Genomic DNA, 8,448 nt, shown 5'->3' with positions numbered 1-8,448 from the left:
ATACATTTGAGGGACTGGCCAAATCAACAGTCTCTACGAACTCATTCCAACCCTTTTCCTCCACAGCTCCCATTACCTCTTCCCCTCTTGATCCCTCGCCTTCCCTCATTTTGTCATTGTCCCTTAATTCCTACTCTTGATTCCCCTCCTTACCCACTGGTTTTTCCTTCCCTCCCTCTAAACCATTTTTTTCTTGACCCCTTTTTCACCACCATCATCTTCTTCTACCTTTTTTTTTTTTTTTAATTTTCTTTTTTTAATTTCTTCTTCTTCTACAATAGTTTTTACATTACTGCCAATTTAACCACCATGGCCTTCTTTTGTTTCCACTTATTTATCTCCTTCCTCTTCTTTTGCTTTTTCATCTTGTGCTTCGTCATCCCTTTTCATGTTCTCATTCTTCTTCATCTTCTCATTCTTCTTCAATTTTTTCTTCCACATCATTTTTTCCTTCATCTTCTTCCTCGGTATTCTCTTCCACAAGTTTTTCTTGTACTACCCTCCTTAATTCCTCCACCACGCTTGACAGCTCTTCCACTTTCTTCACCAAATTCCTGTCTGATATATCCTTCTCATGGGCCAACCGTGTGAATGACACCTTCAACTTTTTCAACTACATTTTCAAATCACCGATATCATTTGTGTCAATAATCAAGTACTCAACAATCACAACATATGCATCGTCCACCCACATCTAGTACTCTGTGTTCCTCTCCGCTTCAGTTGGAACAATTTTTCTAATCCCCACAACCTGCCATTTAAAGCCACACATCATAAATACATTTCTCACGCACACAATATTCACACACATGCACTTTTAGTCATACAGTTCAAAATTTTATACCTCTTGGCTCTCGATTATAAACAACTACAGTTGCTCGTGGATCAACTACTTCTTCATTGTCTTCCACCATAAAATTCTTAGTGCAGCTGCTGGATCTACCATCTTGCAGTAATGTAAGGGCTTCTCAAGTTGGGGAACTTTTTCGTATACCTACACCTGCATGTATTCATCAATTAATGAATACTCAATCACATTAGTAAAGCTAATACTACCAATGAAAGTAACACTAAGAGACAATGAACTATTTATAAGTATTTTACTTTATCTGTAACAACCCATCCCTAATTTTATAATTTTATTAATTTTAAAAGAGTGAATTGACGAAAATGCCCCTAGAGGCAAGAATGTTGATTTTCATTGACCATCGCATAGTGAGACGTATGACCCATTATTTAGGGTATTCTTGTAGTAATCGACGATAAGAACACGTGGGCACAAGCGGAACCGAATTCAGAGCTACAATGAAGATTCTACCGATTACTGAGGACATTTTTGATAAATTCACTATTCTAGATATGCCCTTATTATTTTTAATATTTTCTTGGGAGATTTTTTTCTACTTTTTCTTTCTATCTGGTGGGATCCCCACTCCACCTATCTCGTGTCCCCCAATCCTCTTGGACCTCTCATTTTCTACCACCTCACCCCACTCCCATCTCTCAAACTCTCATCCCTTTCCCTTCTTCCTCGGCAAGCACTGAGAAGGTGCAACAACCTCGAACCACCACCAATTGTCGTCGCTACATCAAATTGAGACACAAACTCCATTACAACTTTGGATTCCTACACCTTCTGCCATTTCCTACAAGCAGCCCAACAGGTGTGGGACATTTATGGAGCCAAAAATAATCCCAAAAATCATGGAGTTGACACATGGATTATTCCCCAAGAAAAACAAGACTAACCCTATTAAATGAGTAGGGAGCAATCTCATTCACCACGCGCAGCTGAGTTAGAGCAGGCAGAGATCAATGACTGCTCAAGACACCCCTGCCCGTAGGAAAAGTCGAAGGTATTTATAATAGGATAATTCCTTATTCTTATCATAAATACATTCCTAATCAGAGAATACCTCTTTCAAGTAAGTAATCCTAATCCCATTTATTTAGGATATTTACCAACTTACTCCAAGATATTTGTTTACACAAATATCTTGGAATATTCTCACCCAAAATACCACCTAGGGCCGGCCACCCCTAAACACTAGAGGGCCGGCCCATACTCCTCTTCTCTCCTTTAAATACCCACTTTATCTCCAAAATTCATGAGGCTTTTGCTACCCGCAAACTTCTAAACACATTCTTTTCAGAATTCTAACTTTTGCATCGAAGATTCTTTGGCCAAAGCCCCCCTCCCCGGGTTCGTCATGGGCGTGTGAGGCTTTTGGCCTTAATTTTAGGTGTTATTATTTTGCAGCCGCAAATTCGTCAATCAAGGGAAGGTGGAAATTTGCAATTGGAAAAAGCTTTGAAAAACTGCTATATAATTTATTATAAACTATTAAATAATACACAATAAAATTTCTATAAATGCAAGAATAACAAGGAATAGAAGAACCTTAAGAGATCAGAATTTGATTCTACAACTTTAAGACAAGATTGCCCTTAGTGGTGCCTCAAGGTTTGCATTGGCAAATGTCTCCCAGGATACAACAATCTTTCTTTTTGCTGAAGTAGCATTCCGCTCCACAAAGAACAACGAACCAAAAGTGTTTAAACTCTCTCATTATCAGATACTAAACTACTCTAATTTTTAATTGATTTCTAGATGCAAAACTATATCTAGAATGCTTGACTTGGTGGTCTATTTATAGGTTTCGACATGCCCCCTTTTCAAAGGTTGTGTTTGCTTTGAAAAGACAAAGGATGCAATCTTTGTTCAACAGTCATATCACAACCTTGTGGAAAAGCTAGAGGAAACCGTTTCGTTTTCCAACTGATATATACCAAAGGTATATATAGCCAATTCAAGACTAACCCATTTTTCTATTTTAATTTCCATTCACTTGAATATTTAATATTTAAATATTAATAATAGGGTAAATTACATTTTCATACCTCAAATTTGGGGCCTATTTCAATTCCTTACAACATCTTCAAAACATTTCACTTTCATACCTTAAGTACTATTTTATTTCAAAATAATATATCCGTTACATTTTCCATCCATAGATCCGTTAAGTGCTGACGTGGCTGCCACATAAAGTATTTTTAGGAATGAGTCCAATTATCTAATTATATGTTTTTATTTCTTTTATACTCATTTTATATTTTCTAAAAATATTAAAAATCAATTAAAATCTTTTAATATTATGCATTTTCCAACTCCAAAAAAATATATTTAATATCTTATAATAAAAAAACTAATATACTAACATAAATTTATCTGGAAAACTTTCTACCCTAACTCAAGTAACAAATATATGAATGTATATAATACCTATACGTGAGATATGAAACCTAATTAAAAGGTAGAAAAAACATAACATACCTACAAGTAAGACACATTAATCTGTGACAGGTTGATTATAAAAAAAGAATTTGTCATATAGGTAGATAAATATAATTAACTTATGATATAGGTTGATTATAAAAGTTAAAAATAAAATCTATAAATGGGTTTTAAAGCAGGAGGAAGAACGAGAAATAACAAAAAAATAAATAAAAAGAAATAAGCAAAGAGATAATTGGGAAGCAATTTGATTTTTATAATAAATATTATCATTGAACAGATAATTATTGATAATTAAATAATTAAATATAACAATTGGACTTATTTTAATAAACTGGACTATTCCTACTATTGGCTCAAAAAATTGGACTTATATCAAGTTTTCCCTAATAATAATAACTAAGTATAAATTGTTTGTATGAATATATTTTTGTATATCATAGCAGCTGTACATAGGTAGAGATTTATACGAGGATGCGATGCTATTCTAGGTAAAAGAAAGCTAATTACAACCAATCACTATAATTAATCCAATCCTCTTATTGTGTCCTACAATCACTCCAAGCCATATATGTTAGTTGACTATTTTATTTCCTTTAACACTCCCCCTCAAGTTGGAGTGTGGATATCAATAACACCCAACTTGCCAAGATGCGAATGGAAGATAGGTGCTCTCAGTGGCTTTGTAAACATGTCTGATATTTGACGTCCCGTGTGCACATGAGAGGTCTTGACCTCTCCCCTCTGAATCCTTTCACGAACAGTATGACAATCCAGTTCTATGTGTTTGGTTCGTTCATGATACACAGGGTTCGCTGCAATATGTAGAGCAGCTTGATTGTCGCAGAACAACCTTGCTGGCTCAGGATGGTTTACACGCAAATCGTTCAATAAGTTCCTTAGCCAAGTAAGCTCACAAGTGGTTGCAACCATGGAGCGATACTCGGCTTCTGCTGAAGATCTTGTCACCGTGACTTGCTTTTTACTTTTCCACGGCACAAGTGATTTACCAAGGAAGATACAAAAACCTGTCACTGATCGGCGTGTGATCGGACATCTAGCCCAATCCGCATCACAGTAGCCAATCAAATTAAGTTGATTCACCGTAGGAAATAGTAACCCTTGTCCTGGTGCTTCTTTCAGATATTGGAGAAGACGATGTACTGCCTTAAGGTGATGAAGTGTCGGTTCTTGCATGAACTGACTGAGATTATTTACTGCATACGTAATATCTAGCCTTGTAATGGTAAGATAGATCAATTTTCCAACCAAACGTCGATATCGAGTCGGGTCCTTGAGGGCATCACCACCTGTTGTCGTCAACACTAAATCAGGTTCCATAGGTACCTTGGCAGGTCTTACGCCAAGCAAGCCAGCTTCCTCCAATATGTCCAGGGTATATTTTCGTTGGCAAATGGAGATCCCAGCTTTGGACCGTGCAACTTCGACACCAAGAAAATATTTTAATGGTCCGAGGTCTTTAATTCGAAAACATCCACTAAGAAATTGCTTGAGTTGACTAATGGCTTCCTTATCATTTCTTGCAATGATCATGTCATCAACGTAGAGCAACACCACAGTAATAGAGTGTCCACAAACCTGAGTGAATAACGAGTAATCCGCATGAGACTGTTGAAAGCCAATTTCTTGAATGGTAGATGAAAAACGTTGGAACCAGCTGCGAGATGCTTGTTTGAGTCCGTATAATGACTTGTGAAGTCGACAAACCATAGTCTCCCCCTGTCGACAATAACCAGGAGGCGGTAACATATAGACTTCCTCATGCAGTGCACCGTGAAGGAAAGCATTTTGGACGTCCATTTGGTGAAGAGACCAGCTGCGAACAACAGCAATGGTCAAGAGACAGCGGACAGTAATGAGTTTAGCAACGGGAGCGAACGTCTCTTTGTAATCAATGCCTTCGCGCTGCGTGAACCCTTTGGCGACAAGGCGAGCCTTGTAGCGTTCGATGGTACCGTCGGAATGGTACTTGATTTTGAAGACCCATTTACAGCCAATGGGGCGTTGGTGAGGGGGTAAATGAACCATAGTCCAGGTGTGATTGGCTTCAAGGGCTTCAATCTCAGAATTCATAGCTGCAAGCCAGTGAGGGTCATGGCGGGCCGGCTCATAAGAGGCTGATTCAACCAAGTGAGAGACATTATGAACAAAAGAACGGTGAGCAGGAGAGAGACGAGAATAAGAAACATACCGTTGAAGGGGATAGCGCGTGCCGGACATGGTGGAAGAGATGGCGCTGGGCTGAAGCAAAGTAGCATGATGGGTCTAATAGTCACGAAGATGGGCATGTGGATGTTTAATGCGGTCGGAGCGACAAAGGGGAAGAAGGGGTAGCGGAGGAGACGGCGCAGAAGCTGGCGAGGAAGTGGTGTCGGGGGGGTGAAAGAGGGATGTCAGGAGAAAGTGAGGGAGTGGGTGATGGAGGGAGGTCAGCATAGCATAAACACCCAAAAACCCGAAGATGAGAGTATACAGGTAGTATCCCATGCAAGAGTTCATAGGGAGATTGATGAGAAAGCAAGGGTGTTGGAAGGCAATTGATAAGGTAACAGGCAGTTTGTACACTCTCCCCCCAGAACTTTAAGGGTAGGTTAGCTTGAAATCGTAAGGCACGGGCAACATTCAAAATGTGACGGTGTTTGCGTTCAACGACCCCGTTCTGTTGAGGGGTGTAGGCATAGGTGTGTTGAAAGAGGGTGCCATGTGTGTCTAAAACCGATCGCAGAGATACGAATTATCCCCCATTGTCTGCACGGAGGGTTTTAATGTCACGATTAAACTGGGTTTTGACCCAAGAAAAAAACGAGTGCAACAAGGTTTGTGTGTCTGATTTAAATCGCATGAGATGAACCCATGTGAAACGAGTAAAGTCGTCTACAATGGTGAGGAAGTAACGTGCCCTAGAGGGTGTATGGATTTGGTGTGGCCCCCAAATATCACAGTAGATCAAATCAAAATGTGCAACTGATTTTATTGAACTGGAAACAAAAGATGAACGAGTTTGCTTTGCTAAAGGACAAACATCACAAACATGTGTAAAATCAAAAATAATTTCTGGAATGGTCTGGGATAAAGAGTGAAGAGGAGTTGAGGATGGGTGCCCAAGACGTTGGTGCCACAGTACCGAGGTACGGTTGACATGGTGGGTGAGATGAGGGTTTTGTGTTGGAGTGAGGTAGTAGAGTCCATTAAACTGCTTGCCCAGGCCAATCATCCTCTTTGTAGCCATGTCCTGCACAACACAAAAACCCGGGTAGAAAATCACATTACACTTCAATGCCCAAGTCAACTTACTCACAGACAATAGATTCACACGAAATTGTGGTACATGCAAAACTTCATCAAGGGTTATCTTGGGTGACAGTTTAATAGACCCAATGGATTCAATCGCAGCATGTCCGCCATTTGGTAAACCAACAAAATCATGTTGGGTTTTAGTGTGATTATGGCTGGGTGATAAGTGAGAAATATGATATGTGGCCCCGCTATCCACGATCCAATACAATGTTGAACGCGGATCATGTTGTGTAAAATTGCAGTTGGGTGTATAGATACCTGTTGCATGTACAAGTGGCAGATTGGTACCAGTCTTATTGCGAAGAAGGGCCATGAGTTGATGGTATTCCTCGGTTGTGAACGTTGGTTGATTGTTGGAGGTTGTTGCTTTGGTTGGGTCAATCTGAGCAGCTGGCAACGGTAGTGTTTCAACATTGTTGGAGGCTGGAGGTGCACGCCTATTTCTGGGCTGCACATTCTTCCCGTGCCATTTGTGTCCTTTAAGGAAGCCAATAAGGAAAAAACAACATTCGACTGGATGTCCTCCGTCACAGTAGCTGCATTTGAAAGTCTTTCGTGAATTAGGGTTGTTGGCACCATAGCCTCATTTTGGTGCTGTCGAATGACTGGTTTGCATTGCATGGGCAGTGGGTTCACGACGATTCACCACATTCAATTGGCGTTCGTGTTGAAGAACCAATCCATGGACTCGTCGTGTATCCGGGAGTGGGCTCGTCATCAATATAGAGCCTCGTATGGTTGAGTAATTCTCGTTCAGTCCTATTAAGAACTGCATGACTCTCTCTTTCTCTTCCCTGTCTGCATGTGCCTTGGATCCCTCGCATTCACAAGTAATGGGCTCATGATATGATGCTAATTCATCCCAAAGAGCTTTTAATTTTGTGTAATAATCTGAAACAGATAGCTGTCCTTGTCGGTGTTCGGCAATTTCTTGTCGAATCTGATAGATCCTGGAATCGTTGCCTTGCGAGAATCGATCCTTAAAGTCCCTCCATGCTGCTGTCGCAGTTTTGTAGTAGAGTATACTGTGAGCAATGTTGCCCTGCACGGATTGCCAAATCCAGGACAAGACCATGTCATTGCATCTCTGCCAAAATGTAACGGATAAATTATTTTGAAATAAAATAGTACTTAAGGTATGAAAGTGAAATGTTTTGAAGATGTTGTAAAGAATTGAAATAGACCCAAAACCTGAGGTATGAAAGTGTAATTTACCCCAAATTTAATACTACTATTTAAATTATTAAATTTCTAACATTTGCATCTACAAACGGTTATGGCGGAAGCAGTCTAAATCCAGCTCAAATGAATTGAAAAGTACGTCTTTTCTTTGGAACCCATTGCACAGCCTCCAACTAAAGTCCCTTGATTTTCTTCATTGTTGTTTAGAACTTATGTGAGGTCGGACAACACAAGCACATACCAACTATAACTGGGTTTGGGACAGGAAACAAGTTTTCGAATGGGAAGGGTGTTTTTTACGGCAATGATGTTTGAGCAAACGCATGAGACGGAGTGTTTTTGTAAGAGGACAAGACTTACATAATTAAGACGAAAAGTGTTGATGTTAGGGGTACAGTTTAAACCCAAGAAGGTTTGAATCCAGGTCGGGTACCATTTTAATTAAGTGACGGATACTTTATGGTCTCGGTTTCATCCTAAGCTCATTCTGATGGAATCATTTTCAGCTGTTCAATTTTCAACCAATGAACCACATTCCGTTCCCACGCATGATCCGGAAATTGTTGTTCACACCTTTGAAATCGCGATCTGGTTTAAGTGTATCCTATGGTCCTTGAATTTAATTTCCTTTATAGCTAGTAGGCCCCAGTACG

At 39.7% G+C, this 8,448-nt stretch overlaps 1 long non-coding RNA gene across 1 annotated transcript; it reads right to left on the bottom strand.

Annotated features, from left to right (window-relative positions):
• Nucleotides 1-6,260: 6,260 nt before the first annotated feature.
• LOC148690322 (uncharacterized) lies at nt 6,261-8,243 on the bottom strand. The gene is made up of 2 exons (XR_015957365.1): nt 6,872-8,243; nt 6,261-6,548 (listed from the first exon to the last, which is right to left on the bottom strand). It is a non-coding gene; the product is annotated as an uncharacterized LOC148690322 (long non-coding RNA).
• Nucleotides 8,244-8,448: the final 205 nt, after the last annotated feature.

This window comes from Pyrus communis, chromosome 15, assembly GCF_041283825.1.
Source record: "Pyrus communis isolate YQ-2024b chromosome 15, ASM4128382v1, whole genome shotgun sequence".
In the NCBI taxonomy this organism is placed as follows: domain Eukaryota; kingdom Viridiplantae; phylum Streptophyta; class Magnoliopsida; order Rosales; family Rosaceae; genus Pyrus; species Pyrus communis.
This window is presented reverse-complemented; position numbering and strand designations above follow the sequence as displayed.